The sequence below is a fragment of the Stenella coeruleoalba genome, assembly GCF_951394435.1.
Source record: "Stenella coeruleoalba genome assembly, chromosome: 8".
In the NCBI taxonomy this organism is placed as follows: domain Eukaryota; kingdom Metazoa; phylum Chordata; class Mammalia; order Artiodactyla; family Delphinidae; genus Stenella; species Stenella coeruleoalba.
The window spans coordinates 70,627,338-70,644,783 of NC_137154.1; positions in this window are offsets into that span (position 1 = coordinate 70,627,338).

Consider the following 17,446-nt stretch of genomic DNA (forward strand, 5'->3'; position numbering starts at 1 on the left):
CCATGTTAGTTTCAATGGCACTTTTAGAGGAAGGGAAGGTAGATGTGAGCTTTAAGTCTGACATCATTTGCTACTTTTTTTTTTTAACCTATTCTCAAACATTTTATTTAGGATTACTGCATCAAAATTTATAGATGGGGATTATCTTTTTTAAACTTTTTTTTAATTGAACGAAAGATTCTTTAAATTCAGTAGTGCTTTACAGTTTTTAAAAGTTTCACACACATGATTTCATGTAATCCCATAATAATCCCTCTTTTAAATCCCCTACTCCTATAGTGTCCCTCCCTCCTTCCCTCTCCACACTGGTAGCCACAAGTTGGTTCCCTGAATCTGTGAGTCTGCTTCTTTTGCTGTTTCATTCACTGGTTTGTTGTATTTTTTAAATTCCACGTATAAGTGATATCATACAGTATTTGTCTTTCTCTGTCTGACTTATTTCACTTAGCAAAGTACCCTCCAAGTGCATCCACGTTGCTGCAGGTGGCAAAATTTCATTCTTTTCTATGATTGAGTAGTAGTCCATTATATATATATACCACATCTTTTTTATCCATTCATCCGTTGATGGACACTTAGGTTGCTTTCATACCTTGGCAATGTGCTACTAGTTTTTGACTACATAGCTGCTATAGCGGTTGATAAAATACCCATTTGTTCAAGAGCTCTACTAAACACATAGTAGATTTTGCTGTGATGTGCTTTCTCAATCAATGGATGCTAAAGCTACAACTATTTTCATTAGGGATGAATGAAACTCTTTGGTGTTAAAACTGTTGAGAACCTATCTGAGCTGCCTTAAATGCTTTCATGCTGTTCTTTATACTTGGACTGCTCATCTCACTTCTACCTGCAAGATTCTGCCATCATGAAGGATTAGTTCAATGATCAATTTCTCTGTGAGGTTTTCCTCTATGCTCTGAGACAGAATTAACTGCTCCATCTTCATTATTCCCTGAACACTCTGTCCATCCCTCCAGCATAGCAATTACCATGTTGTATGATAGTCGTTTACATTCCCTCTCACTCCTCTCCAGTCTTAATCATCTTTTAATGTTTTATCTCAAACACCCAACAGAATGAAGACTTGTTGGCTTATATTGAATTGCAGACTTTGCTTTTATATTTTGTAATGATTGTCATTGACTGTGTGTGGTGAAAAGAAGGCCATAAATGGAAAGGATTGTCACTGATCTTAGCAATGTGAAGCCTTCCAGAGTAGACCAGTTATCGCAATCATCATTCTTGGTGTTTTCCAAAGCTGTTTAGAAGATTCCTGTTTATTCCTGTGTTTCTGCTAAGATTATTCTTTTTCCTTTCAAAGGCTACCTGAGAAAAAAGCAAAGACTCCATCTCAAGAGATCTCTAAGAAGTGAGGGAGACAATGTACTTAATTTTCAGTGAAAAGTTGGGGAGGACAGAGAAGAATGTGAGTATAAGTCTCTTTCATTGTCTAGAGGTTCCCTTAGGGCAGGGCTTCTGTTCACTACTGCCTTTGTATCATCATTCATTCATCCACTTACTCCATAAATATTTACTGAGTGCCTATGGTGTATCAGGCATTGTGTTAGGACTTGGAAAATGCTGAACATGGTAAACAAACAATGCCCTGGGCATTTCACCATGCTGCTAAATGACTCTGTGGAAGACACTCCAAGGGCAGGTCAACAGGCGGTTAATCAGTGGTATTTGTTGGTATTTCTTATATATTCACCCTGGTGCTAGGCTTTGTAGGTCGTTTAAAAGTAGGATAGGTCTTGTCCATAAGGACTTTAGAATTAAAGATTATTAGAGTCCTATATAAAATGGCATAGAGAGCCAGCAAATGATATGATTTATAATATAAGGATATTAGCAGTTCAGCGTCTTAGGGATCAGCTTGTTTTGAAGGGCTATAGATGGGGATGTCAGAAGCTTCGGATAATTCGCTGAAGCACTCTTCCTCTTTTCCCTCTATCCCCAGGTGTCTGGTATACAGATTTGCCTGAAGAAAGAGTTAAAAAAAATGTTCGCTATAGTTGAAAATCTATGCAACTGTATGTGGATCCAGGTCCACAGCCCCGTTTCACAGGAAGTGTCAATTAACTTGAGATGTGGAGGCTAAGGACTAAATAGTTCAGTGATGGGGGCAGAGGAAGATTCCAGGTAGAGTGAAAACATGTGTGAAAGTCTGGATTAGGCAAGGGGCATGAATTTCAAGGCGCAGATTCCGCTAGCATGGCTGGAGCATAGAGAACACGGTGAGGGAGTGATGAGAGAGGCTGGAAAGATCATTAGGAGCTAAATCCCGCAGGATTTCGGTCACCTTACTACCATGAGGGTGTTATATAATAAGGAGTGAGCCAAAGGTCCTCTGCCTGAAAGAATATCCAGTTATGTTCTGACTCTCTGACTGTGATATGTTATAAACTCATTTTAGATTTTAGGTTTTGCTAGCGTACACATTTACACGCCCCCGCACAGGTACACACATGGTTATATAAAAGAGCACTTGACATGATAACTTTCGTGTAGATGATGAAGTCTTCCAATGACAAAAAGTTGACAATGCAGGGATGGGGGGTTATTTTTTAAGTATGCAGGCCAATTACAGCTGCATACTTAAATATACAGACAGCTTTCGATTGCTAGAATGGAGAGCAATGAGGATGTTTAAAAAAAAAAAAAAGCCCAACAACAGATAATCCAAAAGTCATCACATCTTGGCTTTTGAAAGAATTGTATTGTTTTCTTGCAGCAGATTTGCGTTCCTAATTATGCCTCGCTTAAGCTAATATTAAAATGAGTTTGCATTCTCAGAGAAAGCACACACCAGCTGGGCAAAGAAAGGCAAGGACCCAAGAACTTGCTGAGTGATGGGATAGGGGTGGTCTTAAGGGAAGTGGCCTAGGACTGAATATTTGCTATAATAATCAAGAATAGCCCTCCTGGCTCCTTCCAATTTCCAGAAATAGGCTGTAGGGACACAACATGCATGGGAAAATGTATTATCACTAAATCAAGGAACCAAAGAAAAGCAGGTCCAACTTTGCATACGGTGCACAAAATAATTTCCTGTTTAGTATTGTCCTGCATTTTTGTTGTAATATGGGCTGGGAGAGGGAGAAGACACGTTTAAAAGTTGCTTGATCCCAGTGGAATTTATACCTTAATTATCACTTAACCTAGGGAAGCTCTGCCAGTATTATAACAGTAAGTCCCTTCAGATCCGTAATTAAATTTCTGCCTGTGGGTTATGTGGGTAAATCCTGTAAGAGGGGAGAATCAATTATGGGAACATTTAAGTGTGCCATAAAACCCAGGAAGACAGGAGTTCCTAAAGTGTTATCGGAGAATTCTAAGATTATGTCAAAAGAACCATTTTACGACCTTACTCTAGAAATAACCAAGATTGATGATTGTGCCGGGGCAGGGAGTGTTCTGAGAAAGTGCATTCATAGTCACAAAATTTATACGAAGAGTCAGAAAATAATAGAATTCAAAGAGGCTGATAAGGGGCTTCCCTGGTGGTGCAGTGGTTGAGAGTCCGCCTGCCGATGCAGGGGACACGGGTTCGTGCCCCGGTCCGGGAAGATCCCACATGCTGTGGAGTGGCTGGGCCCGTAAGCCATGGCCGCTGAGCCTGTGCATCCGGAGCCTGTGCTCCACAATGGGAGAGGCCACAACAGTGAGAGGCCCGCGTACCGCAAAAAAAAATTTAAAAGAGGCTGATAAAACCAACAGCTAAGATTTACTGAGCATTTACTATGGATTCTGCATGGTTTTAAGTGTTTTCCTTGTGATAACTCATTGAGCACCTAGTCTAAACACTCTCCCTCTTAGAGGAAACTGAGGCCTGTGATGTTAAAAGAGTTGGCCTGGTCCCACATGACCAGGAATGATCAGAGGCAGAACTAGAACCCAAGACTTCTGACTCCTAATCCAGGGCTTGCTTTCTACACTGGATGCCCTTTATGTCAGCTGGAAGATCGTATCACTTGATCAAACCTGCATGCTTTAGAAAAAAATTTTAACGATGTGCTGGTGACAGTGGAAAAAGCATGGACCTTAGAGTTGAACCTGCACTTGAACTCCGGCTTGCTACTTACTTCTGAGAGTTTGTCCTTCTGCAGGCCTGCCATGTCTGCTTGGCTTGGGTCCCTCTGTGACTTCCTAGAATAAAGTCTGACATCCTTGCTTGGACTGCAAGGCTGGCCCTGGTGGTCTAGGCTGTACTAACCTCACCAGCTTCAGCTCGTGTCAGTCCCTATTACCCCTTACTCTCTGCCCCAGCTGCCTGGCGCGTTGTCGCTTTTTTGGAGGGCTATGCTTCTTTCCACCATGGGGTCTCCGAGTGCTGGGAACGTTGGCTTGCCCCTCTCCTAAGGAACACCTCAGGTCTCAGCTTCAATTTTGCTTCCTTAGGGAAGTCTTCTTGGACGCTCAGCTCCCTTTGTTAGATGTTCTCATAACAGCCTCACTTGCCCTTGGTAGCTCTCATCCTTACCATAATTATTCAATTACTTGTAGTTGTTCCCTTCCAAGAATAGAAGCTCTACGAGGGCAGGGATAGGTATTCCCAGTGCTGAGGTCAAGAGGATGTGCTCAGTAAATACCATATGAATGAATGAACCCATCTCGAGCCTCAGTTTTTTCTTTTGTAGAGTGGAGACACCTCACACTGGACGATTGGCAGCATTAAATGGTGTATTGATTTCAGGCTTCCAGCTCGGTGCTTGCTAGCAGCGTAGAACTCAATGAACGTGAATTTCATTTCCTGCATCTTCTTCCTTCTCTGACAACGTACCTGAGGCACCGTGCCTGCTGAAATATCTAAGAAAGATGGAATTATGTTCTGGATAGTTTTAGTACAAAGCATATTTTTTGCATTCTGCGTCTTTGAATACCGATCGCCCGCTGATGGTATATGTGGCAACTAGCTCTCCAGGAACCAGCGTCTTTGACAAAGCAGGGCACCTCACTCCCAGCTGGACAGGATAACAGAGCGCTTACTGTAGGCATCATTCTCCCGGGGTCAGAACCTTAAACTAATCCCCCTGCTGAATATGAAACAGATGAAACGGGAGCAGCTGCTCTTCTCAGCTGGTGAGGTGCTGGAGCTGAAGCAGTGTGGTGTTTAGGTGTCTTCCTCCTCAAAGCCCAGACAGAGTGACAACAAGGCTGCTCAGATGTGTGCTTACGTGGAAACCTCCGGCCATGTTTTCCTTTGGAAGGAAAACACGAGTTCTCTCCCTTCCCCCACAGCTGGAATCCAGACTCCCCGAAGACAAAGCGCTGTGTTTCCTTCTCAGCAGGCTCTCCTGCGGATTGTCGCTCTCCTCACAGCCCTTGACCCTCTGCTGCTTTGAAAACTCTGTGGGGAGTGGGCGAGGAACCTGATATGAGTCTGCGCCCTCCTTCAACCCTCACCATTTTATAAGCATCACGGGAGGCGAGATGGAGCACTTACAGGGTTGTAGGCAACAGAGAAGGCGTGTCACAAACCCTTTAGAACTAGCTATGGATGGATCGAGTTTATGTTTAAGTCAAAGGGAAAGGACCTTTTAAATATAATTTAAAGCAGTAAAACTGGTTTTAAGACCATGGCTCTAAAATTCGTCCCGGAACCAAGACTTGTCATCTGATACCCTCTGGCTTGGGCAATTACTTCACCTCTCTAAAACTCAGTTTTCTCATCTGTGAAGTGGCCACAGTGACAGTCCCTATCTTATAGGCTAGGAATTGGCAAGCTTTTTCTGTAAAGGATGAGTTAGTAAATATCTCAGGTTTTGCAGCACATATAGTCTTTGTGTCATACCCGTGTTCTGTTTGTTTTTTCCAAACCTTTAAAACTGTCTGAACTGTTCTTAGATTAAGGGCTCTACTAAAACAGTCCAGGACCAGATTTGGTGACCTCTGTTTAGGCTTATTGTGAGGGTGAAATCAGATAGCATATATGAAATGTTTTGCATTGGACCTAAAACATAGCAGATTCTCAATAAACAATAGGTATGATGATTCTTACCTGGTGATTGTGTAGAAGGCTAACTAAAAGCAATAGCAGAACTTTCAGACTTAGCTATTCTGGCTCCCTTGCCACACACACATCCAGTAGAGCAAATATTTACAAAGACAATAGAATGGAGACAAATGAAAACCATTAACGTGATACTCCTTATTTGATTTGAAGCATTTGAAAATTAAATACGGTCAAGGGCATTGGGGCCAGTGGACATTTCTGAGGGCCAGCTGTGTGCCAGGACTTGGCCATGTGTTATTTCACAACAGTGCTGCTAGGTGGGTTTTATTGTTCCTATTACAAGAAGAGAAGCAGAGACTAGGGAAGGGAATATCCCTGGAAACCAAGTGTGTCTGCCCAGGGCCTCCATGTTGTGCAGAATTTTTTTTCCCAATTTTTATTATTTATTTATTTATTTGAAGTGTAGTTGATTTACAGTGTTGTATTAGCACAGTGTACAGCACAGTGATTCAGATATATATATTATTTTTCAGATCTAGAGACACGTATTGACTGAAAGTGAGGGGATGGAAAAAAGCTATTCCATGCAAATGGAAATCAAAAGAAAGCTGGAGTAGCAATCTTATATCAGACAAAATTGACTTTAAAATAAAGACTGATACACGAGACAAAGAAGGACACTACATAATGATCAAGGGATCAATCCAAGAAGAAGATATAACAATCGTAAATATATATGCACCCAACATAGGAGCACTTCAATATGTAAGGCAAATATTTTAACAGACAGGTTATGCAGACTTGATGGCTGTTCTCATGTTCCTCTGACTCTTATGCCCATTCTCTTTCTAATATACATGCATTTACATCAACTTTTTGCCTCTTGACCCCGGAATAGGTGGCTGCCTTCTGAATGGAATTTAATGAGTGGTTCAAAGGCTGTTTCTAAGTGTACACCTTCTATGTGCCAAGCCCTGTGCCAGACGTTGGAATTACAAAAAAAAAAAAAAAAGAGTATGGCACGATCCCTTTTGTTGAAGAACAAAGTCTAGCAGGAAAGACACCACCCAGGTAGCTAATCGTGATATATTAGGAAAGTATTCTATTAGTAGTGCTTGGTGGAAAATTCCATTCAGGTTTTGTCTTTAGGAAGTCATTGTGACAATGCCTGGATTTGTATTAAAAACACACAACTTCCGTTCTATCACAATCTCCCCATTTCAATATGATATCTTCATTGGCTTCCCATTGTCCATAGAATGAAGTTCAGACTTCTTGGATCATGTTCAAGGCCTTATGCCAAAGCTTCCCAGTGGATGTGTCAGATCTGCTGAGATGATGCTATAGACTGAATTGTTGAAACCCAATTCCCAACGTGATGGTGTTTGGAGGCTGGGCCTTTAAGAAGTGATTAGCTCATCAGGGTGGAGCCCTCATGAGTGGGATTAGTGCCTTTTATAAAAGAGCTACTGGAGACATCCCTGGCTCCTTGGGCCATGTGAGGTTATGGTGAGAAGATGGCTGTTTATGAGGAAGTAGGCTCTCACCAGACACCAAATCTACCAGAGCCATGTTCTCGGACTTCCCAGACTCCAGAACTGGGAGGAATAAATTTCTGTTGTTTTTAAGCCACCAGTCTATGGTATTTTGTTATTGCATCCTGAACAGACTAAGACAGATGGTGACAGCCTTGCCCATCTACTCTGGTGTATACTAAAAATATGATCCTTATTCCACATGTGCCTCAACCTGAAATATCTTGGGAAGCCTTGTCCTTCACGACCTGTCCCTGATTTTCCTTTCCTGACAAATTTCCCTCAACTGTCCCAATGCACACAGGGTCTGTTCCCTGTTCCGTGTCCATTCGCCATGTTTCCCAACCTACACACCTCTGCTCACATGGTTCTTTCTGCCTGGAAGTCCCGCCCAACCCTTTCTACCACTTCTGTGTAGTCTGCAAATTCTTGAAAAGAATAACTTATAAGTGACCTCTTTCATGAAGGATTCCCTGCATTCATTGTCCTTTGACCTGCAATAGTGTTTTATCTTTTTTACGGCACTTGCCATCTGTTACATTCTTAGCAGTGAAAGGACCTAGTGCTGTGTCTGGCACATAGTAGGGCTCAGGAGGTCAGCTGACCAGCCTGCCTGCCTTCCCTGCTTTATTTATAGAATCTTAGGAAAATTACTTAAATCAGTGGTTCTTAAATGTGGCTGAACATCATAATTGCCTGAGGAGGTTTTGTTTGTTTTGTTTAATATTTCGATGCCCAAGCCATACCTCAAATCAATGAAACCAGAAACTCTAAAGGGTGGTTTCCAGCATCAGAGTTCCCCAGCTGACTCCAACGTGCAACCAGGGTCCAGAGCCGCTGTTCTGAATAACCTGAGCCTTGTTTCTAGGGTCGTTCTGAAACCTAAATGCCATGTTTGCGAAAGCTTGGCACAGTGCCTGGTGCGTACTGAGTGTGCAGCAACTATTAATTACTGTATTGTATTTTACCCCAGATTTTCACTTCTTTGCCGACAGGGTCTTGCACATAGTAGGTATGGAATAAATGCTGGTTGAATAAACAAATGCTCCTTGAGAAAGCTTCAGGGAAACCCCCAGCAGGTTGTTGCAGACAGCAGGCTTTAATGTGAACTAAAGGTTGTGCCTGGAGCAGAGGCATGGGGATGTGGTCTGTCCTGGGTGCAGGCAGTGGGGGAGAAGCGGAGTGGGCTGGGTGTTGGCTTTACAAGATTTAAAAACAATATTAAAACCAACTACAAGTCTATCTTCTTTTTATTGTCATCACACACTGGAAATTCTTAACAGTACCGGTGATAAAATGCTTCTTGCTGGGATGGACTTCTCCCACCACCCCTGCCCTCTCAGCCTTATCTCGTTTCACCACTGGCTCGGAGCCCGGCAAGAAAAGACAAAAGAGCTCTTACCGTCAGCACTATTAATGAGCTAAATGGCTGGAGAAAGAAACAAGGGAACTGTAAATTATATTTATAAATTATGTCATATAAAGCCAGACTAAGTAATTAAAATGTGGGCCCATAATTAAATACTTGTATAACATTTGGGCCCTGAGATTTCTTTCTACCACAATGGTTAGCAGGCTGTGTGGTGGGCTGATGACTCATACAGAGGTCCTGGGGCAAAGTGATGTCAAGGTCACTGTCTAAACAGAAGAATCCTTGAGGGACAGCCTTGGATGTGGTCAAAGGAATGGACAAGTGATTTGCAGGGTAACAGGTGAGGAGTTTCCCCAGACCCCCTGGAGTATGTGAGAAGGGCAGTAGCATCCTAGATTAGTGAATGAAGGCCAAGCGGCAGTGCTCTCAGGCCCAGCAGGAAGGGAGGGCCTTCCCACTGCTGGCTCCAGCCAGCCCTCCCCTTCACATGCCCACCCTTCACATGCCCACGTAGAGTCAGAGACATCAATACGACTTCTTTGAACAGTCTCCTTTTCACATCTCTCTACCTTTGCCCATGTTGTTGTCAGCAACAACAAAATATGGAACGCTTCATGAATTTGCGTGTCATCCTTGTGCAGGGGCGATGCTAATCTCTGTATCGTTCCAACTTTATATATGTGCTGCCGAAGTGAGCACCCTTCTCTGTTCTTCACCTAGCCATTTAGTCCTTCAAGATCTAGCTCCAAGGAGCTCCATGGAGACGTTTCCTGATGCATTTAGGCAGTGGTAAGTCTTCCTCTGGCTCTCACAGTTACATTATGGGGTAATATAGTTCTCTGCCTAGTGTGTCCCCTGTAAGGTCCTGAATAGCAGAGCTCCTGTTCTCAGTTCCTAAAAAATTGCCCAGCAGAATGGAAGGTGCTTAACACCCCTCTGTTGAGTAAGTGAGTAAATGACTGAAAGATGGATAGCCCTGCATAGAAGGGGAGGTGGTATTATCCCTATTTTTCAGAGCTAGATGGTCAGCTCAGGGGTTCTGTCTTGTTCAGCTTCCTGTTGGCAGCACCCAGCATGGTGCTCAGCAGAGAGAAATTGCTCCGTGAATATTTGCTAAGCGTATAGGAGGCAATCGAAAGGAGATAGACTTTGGCACAAATTTCCCTCATCCCAAATCCCGCCCCTCCCCCCACCGCAGAGAAATAAAGCGAGTAAGTGTACTGCTAGGACAAGTGTCAGTGTCCACTGGTGTTTACAGAATAACACTGTGTATCTTAGCAAAACCATGGGGAGGGCAGGCAACGCACATCAGGTCTAAGATCAAGGTGAGATTTGCTGGGGGTGGTGGAGGGAAGGGATAGGAGAGAGGGATGCGGAGCCTGGGAGGCCCAGGTGTGGGAATTCAGGGGAAGGAGGAGGAGACGGTGACGGAAGCATCTAGAGCAGCCTTGAAAGGGAGGTCACAAGAGAAAAGGAGAGTCAAGAGGGCGTGGTTTGTGGAGAAGAGCGTGATCAGCTGTGAGATAAGCTGCACGAAAGGCGGGACCTGCTTTCAGGGTGAGAGAAGATGGTAGAAAACTGGGAGGTGGGGGGATTGGACCCAGAAGGTCTGCAAGGAATCCAGGGGTGAGGCCCAGCTGTTTCCTTGCCCACAAGCATCCCAGGTGGTGCGAAAACGCACCAAGGTTTGAAATCTGCTGGTAGAGGTTAGAGAACCGGGACTCTACACTTACTCAGCTGCCTGGGTTGGGGGGAGGGGATAGCTTGCCTCTGCCATTCATTATGTGAGTGGCCTTGGGATAACTCTAGATCTCCATTTCCTTTTATGTCAAATGGAGATGATAAATGTACCTACCTCTTAGAGGGGTTGTGAGAATTCAATAAGTTGATACCGATGAGCAGTACCTGAGCCTAGTAAATGCTCAGTAAATATCCACAGTAGTAATTATCTATAATATATCATTGGACGTTTCACTAGCTGATTCCATGTTTTTCTGCATCCCTCCACCCAAGGGAGGGAAATGCTAAAAGGACCTCTGGGCGTTCCCTACTCCATAGGTAGCAGAAGGGGGAAGTTGGATGGGAGAGAATTAAATATCTTTTAGGCATTTTTCCCACTGGGGTATTCTGTCATATGCCCAGTCTCTTACGAAGTTGTTTTGTTCCCTAAGGGGGAGCACAATAGTCAGCTGTGTGGCCTTGGGGAAGTAACGTTCCCTCTAGAGCCTCTGTTTACCCATCTGTAAGTTGGAAGGATTGATTCTCTGATCTCTGGTAGCCTTTCCCATTCCATGAGGCTACTAATCCTAAATCCATCAAGGGCTGAGACGGGGGTGGGGAGACAGGTGGGCACTGGAGGGTGCTGCAAAGACCAGGTTGGTTGATCGAGGACATCTTAGATCTGTGTGAGGTCAAGGAGCTTCCAAGGTCATGGTTTTCAGTCTCAGAGTCCCCAAGAGTCCCCAGGATGGCTGTATACCCTGCACTGGGGGAAGGACAGAGAGATGGTTGGCCCAGAGGGCAACTGCTCTGGTCACACAGTGTCCATGAAAGATCTACAGGGGAGCAGGACAAGGAAAGGAAAACTGCAGGAGGACATGCACACCTGTGGAGCCATTTGCCTCTCTGTATCCCTGCATTACAGGATAGCCAGGTATGAATTGCATTAGGTGCTGTAGTGTTTCATCAGACCAGATGTCCCATCGTGTAAATCCCCTCAGTATCAACGCTTACAGGCTTAACAAAACTGCAAGAAAACCCCTGCACTCTTCTGCCTGAGCTCTCATGTTCATTTCGGTCATTGTAATTTGAGAAAATATTTTTTTCAGTACCCAAAGGCTATTTTCTATGCCTCAATTTCTGTCTCTCTTTCTCTCTGTCACTCTCTCTGTCTTTCCCCAAAGACTTGTTTTTCTGTAAATACTGCAGCTCAGCTCTGAATCACAGATCAAAGCATTGCTTCTTCATTCATCTTTTGAGGCCAAATTGCAATTTATAATGTCTGTGGTTTTCACTAATCTGTCTCTGTGTCATCTTACTTTAAATCAGCAGAAAGTAGCCCACAATAACACATGGAAGCGGCCACACAGAAGAAGCTGAGTGTAATTTGAGCACGGCGTTATTGAGGCTCCGTACCCACAGGTAGAACTATCTGGGGCCTTTATTATATCCGACATTAATCTTGGTAAACAACTTGTTTTGATGAAAGTTGAAAGCCAGATGAAACAAGGACAATTCATGGTTATCAGAAAACAAAACGTGATCCCTTCCGCCTCCCACGCCTTCCTGAACTTTCCAGAGACATCTAAGGCTTTGTCTCTTTGGACCAAATAAAGGGAGTGTGGAAGTTGGGCTCTTTTCCTCAGAGAACATGCCGATAGAGAATTCCGGAACTTTAGGGGAATTGGACACTTGCAGAGCCGGGTCAGAGTCTAGGGCCTGGCAAGGATCCTGGAGAGTTATGGGTTTTTGGTTTTCCTCCTCAGAAGAAAACATTCCTGAAGACAGTTATTATGCCTGGTTACTTAACCTACTTGCTTGTCTCCTGGGGACAGGGCTGACACTAATTGTGCTTGCCGTCAGCTTTTTGGGTGAAACACTGTACCTTAGAGACTCCAGGGTCTAATGGGGTTATGACAGACCAACACCACCTGTACTAATGCAAAACGCTTACCTGGATGGACCAAGGTTAAACACATCATTGAATAAAAACTTTATTTTGAAGCACATCAGTTTTCCACAAATGCTGGATTAAAATGATAGTATGAATAATCCTTATTCTTCCTGAATTTCTCTAGGAGACTTAAGGAGCTCAGTTGTCACTTAGGCCAAGCAATGGAAGGTTGATAATTTGGCATCTCCAGTCCTGGGAGTGCCTCAGGGTTTAATTTAGACTCAGCTCCCTCCAGGCTATTAGATCTGTCCTACTTTCCCAGAGACAGGAGCTAGCAAAGAGCTCCTTCTTTGATCTTCTCCTGGGGAATATACTAACCCCGGGAAAGTTGCCGGTGGTGGGGGGAGGGGGGGAAGGTAGCTGGGGGGAGATGAAAGAATCTGGTTAAAATTCCCAGGTTCAGACTTCTCTGACAAGGAGATGCACCATCAAAACACTTTAAGATGTGCTTCAATTTACAAAGCAATTTCAGATTAAACTGTCCTGTAAGCCGGGTTGGGGACATTATCTTCATTTTATAGATGAAGGAATCAAATCCCTGAGAGATTAAAGCAATTATTTGCCCAGGATTAGTCAGCTACTACATGGCAAGGGGAAATCTCCAAATCCAGTATTTTTTTCTTATTTAAGTCTGGTCACAGAGACCTATGAGGCTAATCACTGCGTGAGCACAGAGCTGGGTACTTGCAGGTAACATAGGTCATGCAAACCTCACTGTCAGGTGAGTGGCGGAACTTGGATTCCAATACTAATCTTCCAGTCCTAAATCCAGGGCTCTTGCTATGCCAACTCTCTGGGTATTGAAAAATCAACCTGGAAAGAAAGAAAAAGATCCCTTAGCTATCCTGAATTATCTGGATTGAAGGTCTGCAGTAGGAAACTGACGTAAAGTGAAGAGATTACTTTTCTAGAGATGTAAGATAGTAATGGCTAGTCTCTTGTCCTAATTATGTGCCGTGTAATTGTGTCCCTTCCTACTGAAGACAATGGTACTTTATGGAAGTGATATGTAAATGAGGGGGATGGTGATTTTATAATGCACTGGAAGTGGGTAATTGACTGTGGGTATTGTCTGACAGTCAGACAATAAATGGACAGGGGGCAGGGCAGTGGTGGGGAGCATATGGTGGACGCAAAAGTCTGATATAAAAAAAGAAGATTTTGGGCTTCCCTGGTGGTGCAGTGGTTGAGAGTCCGCCTGCCGATGCAGGGCACACGGGTTCGTGCCCCGGTCTGGGAAGATCCCACATGCCGCGGAGCGGCTGGGCCTGTGAGCCATGGCCGCTGAGCCTGCGCGTCCGGAGCCTGTGCTCCGCAACGGGAGAGGCCAAAACAGTGAGAGGCCCACGTACCGCAAAAAAAAAAAAAAAAAAAAAAAAAAAAAAAAAAAAAAAAAAAGATTTTGAGAGAAGACAGGTTGATTAAAAGCAAGGATTGGAGACACATTGAATGGTAAAAAGCATAGCAGTTGACAGAATCTAGAAGGGGAGTGAGTTTGAGAATCTAATTAAAGCAAGAGACTCTCTCTCTCTGAATAGCTTTATAGGTGCACACTGCTGTTTTCTTAAGCTAAATCCTGGGTTAAGCACCCTTGAACTAGACGGAAGGCAAAGAGGACTTTAAAAAATCATTTATTAAGCTCAGCTGGCCAGCCAGGCATTAGGAATTGAGACCTGTGTATGGGTAGATGTCATGGAAACCAGAAGAACAAGGAACTGTTATGGGGTCTGTAGTTTGGGGTTTGGAAAGGAGATTTGCATTTCTAACCCAGTCAGAAAGGACCTGAAGCCCCAAAAGCCAAGGCTGAGAGAGTCAGCCAGCCTGGGGGAAGCAGACTGGGGCAGAACTAGTTGCTGGGTGGACCCATGCCAGGTGGGAATTGGTGACTAGCCTGGGGACACTGTCAGTCAACATCACTTACTCTGAAATGTCCGTTTTGTAGTCAAGTAAATTGTCTCTTAATGGCTTCCTGAGAGCCTTCTGCTTACTGATTCATAGCGGCAGGAGGAACAGAGGGAGGGAGGACACCGAGCCGCCACACCAACCTGACACCTCCAAAGACAGAAGCAGATTGTACAAGTCCTCAGCAGGGGGTGGAGGCTGAGGGCATGCTCAGAGATCTGGTCCCCAGAGTCCAAAGTGGCCTTGCTGAGGGTGGTCCTGGTCAGTGTTGCACAGGGGAAATTATTTGGGTGTCAGATTTCAACTCCATATTTGTCAGCTAGAGTTCAAAGCAAATTAGATGTTATGACTTTGCATCAGTGTAAAGGTAAGTGGCTCTTTGTTTGTACACTGTTGGTGGGAATGTAAATTGGTCCAGCCACTGTATGGAGGTTTCTCAAAAACTAAAAATAGAACTATCATACGACCCAGTAATTCCACTCTTGGGTATATATCCGAAAAAAACAAAAGCACTAATTCAAAAAGATAGATGCACCCCAATATTCATAGCGACATTATTAACAATTACCAAGATATGGAAGCTACCTAAGTGTCTATCAACAGATGACTGGATAAAGATGTGGTATATATATATATATATATATACACACACACACACACACACACACACACACACACACACACACACACACGCTGGAATACTACTCAGCCATAAAAAAGAATGAAATTTGGCCATTTGCAGCAACATAGATGGACTCGGAGAGCATTATGCTAAGTGAAATATGTCGGACAGAGAAAGACAAATACTGTATTATATCACTTATATGTGGAATCTAAAAAATACAACAAACTAGTAAATATAACAAAAATGAAACAGTCTCACAGATATAAAGAACAAACTAAATACCATATGCTAACACATGTATATGGAATCTAAAAAAAAAAAAATGGCCAGAAGAACCTAGGGGCAAGGCGGGAATAAAGAGGCAGACCTACTAGAGAATGGACTTGAGGATATGGGGAGGGGGAAGGGTAAGCTGGGACGAAGTGAGAGAGTGGCATGGACATATATACACTACCAAACGTAAAATAGATAGCTAGTGGGAAGCAGCCACATAGCACAAAGAGATCAGCTCGGTGATTTGTGACCACCTAGAGGGGCGGGATAGGGAGGGTGGGAGAGAGGCAGCTGCAAGAGGGAATAGACATGGGCACATGTGTATAACTGATTCACTTTGTTATAAAGCAGAAACTAACACACCATTCTAAAGCAATTATACTCCAAGAAAGATGTTAAAAAAAAAAAAAAGAACAAACTAGTGGTTACCAGTGGGGGAGGGGAGCAATATAGGGATAGGGGAGAGGAAGGCACAAAATATTGACTGTAAGATAAGCTGAAGGACAACACAGGGAATATAGCCAATATTTTTTAATAACTGTAAATAGAAAGTAACTTTTAAAAATTGTATACAAAATAAAAAATTAAAGCAAAAAAAAAAAAGGTAAGTGGCTCTTACAGAACACTCCGCTCTTTGAAATTTGGGGGGTTTCTCACAAAGGTATCCTGTCCATCTGGTCCTGCAAAGGTCGGGAGCCAAGGAAGTGGATGTGTTAACTCTGAAATAGGACTTACCTGAAATAGGAGTAAGATTGCCCGGACTGTCCTACATTCTCTTATTTAAAATAAAAAAAAGTGCCCAAGAAATGATTCATTCTTCCCCATGGTATATCCTGGAGGGTATAACTGACAGGTCGATTTAGACAAAGAAAAGATATAAACAAAGGCTACTAAGCCAGAACCTTTTTTGCAAAAGCTAGGATCAGACCATACAGTCAAGATGTGTTCAACGACACAACATTCACTAAACACCCATCAAACCCCCCGCTTTGGTCGGATATTGTGCTTAGTACATGGCGCGAGGGACAGACAGTCCCTCCCTTGTGTGGAGACAAAGTTGTTAACCACTAGCGTGAAGTAGGACCAAGTAAAAGGAAATCAAGGGTTTGGGGAGTGAAAGTAGAGTTACAATGAATTTTGACCCATGGCAATCAGAGACTGTCTTACCTGACTGTGATCCGATGTCAATTTGGGATATTTCCTCTAGGTTAGAAGGGAAATTCTGAAAGCCAGTGAATGGGCGCATGGTTCTGGGAAGTCAGGAGAAGACTCATGGGCCCACCGAAGACAGAATGAAGTTAGAGGGGGGGAAGTCTAGGCTCCCGTTTTAGACCCTCACAGAGAAGCTACATGGCGTTCAGGTAGGTCTTGAAGCGTGATTAGCGTTTGGGATTTCTAAACCTCGACACTATTGACTTTGGGGGCCAGGTAATTTTTTGTTGTGAGGGGACCGTCCTTTGCATTTTAGCAGCATCCCTGGCCTCCACACAGTATGGAGGCCTGATAGAGCACAGTAGCATGCTCTATCCCAGTTGTGACAACCAAAACTGTCTCCGGATGTTGCCAGATGTCCCCTTGGTGGCAAAATTGCCCCCAGTTGAGAACCACAAGCATAGCTGGAGGTGAGGGAAAAGCATGTGTCAGACAATAAGATCCCTTTGAATGAATGGACAGAGGCGTGACTCTGCCTGGGTAGGTCAGGAATAGTGGCCACAGGGTACGGTAAGGAAGAGGATGTAGTGGTGGAAGAGGCTAGAAGAATAGTTTAGAGCCAAGTTGAAATCCTTGCTAATAACATCGCTAATGATTTGGACATGATTTTGCAGGTAATTGGGAGAACATGAGGTTTGGTAGGAGGAGACTGAGGGGAAGAGGAATCTGACAGGAGTATAGAGATGGGAATGGACCAGTGGGAGAATGAGGGCAGAAGATCAGCAGCTGCTCCAACCCAGGTGGGAGGTGAAAAGCATCTGAACTTAGGGAGAGTGGAGAGGAGAAGCAGGTGTAAGAGACGTTACTCAGGGAGATTGGAAACTTGGTGACAACTAGGATGTGGTGGGTAAGAGCCAGAGAGGAATCAGACAGGTGAGAGGGAAATTTGTGGGTA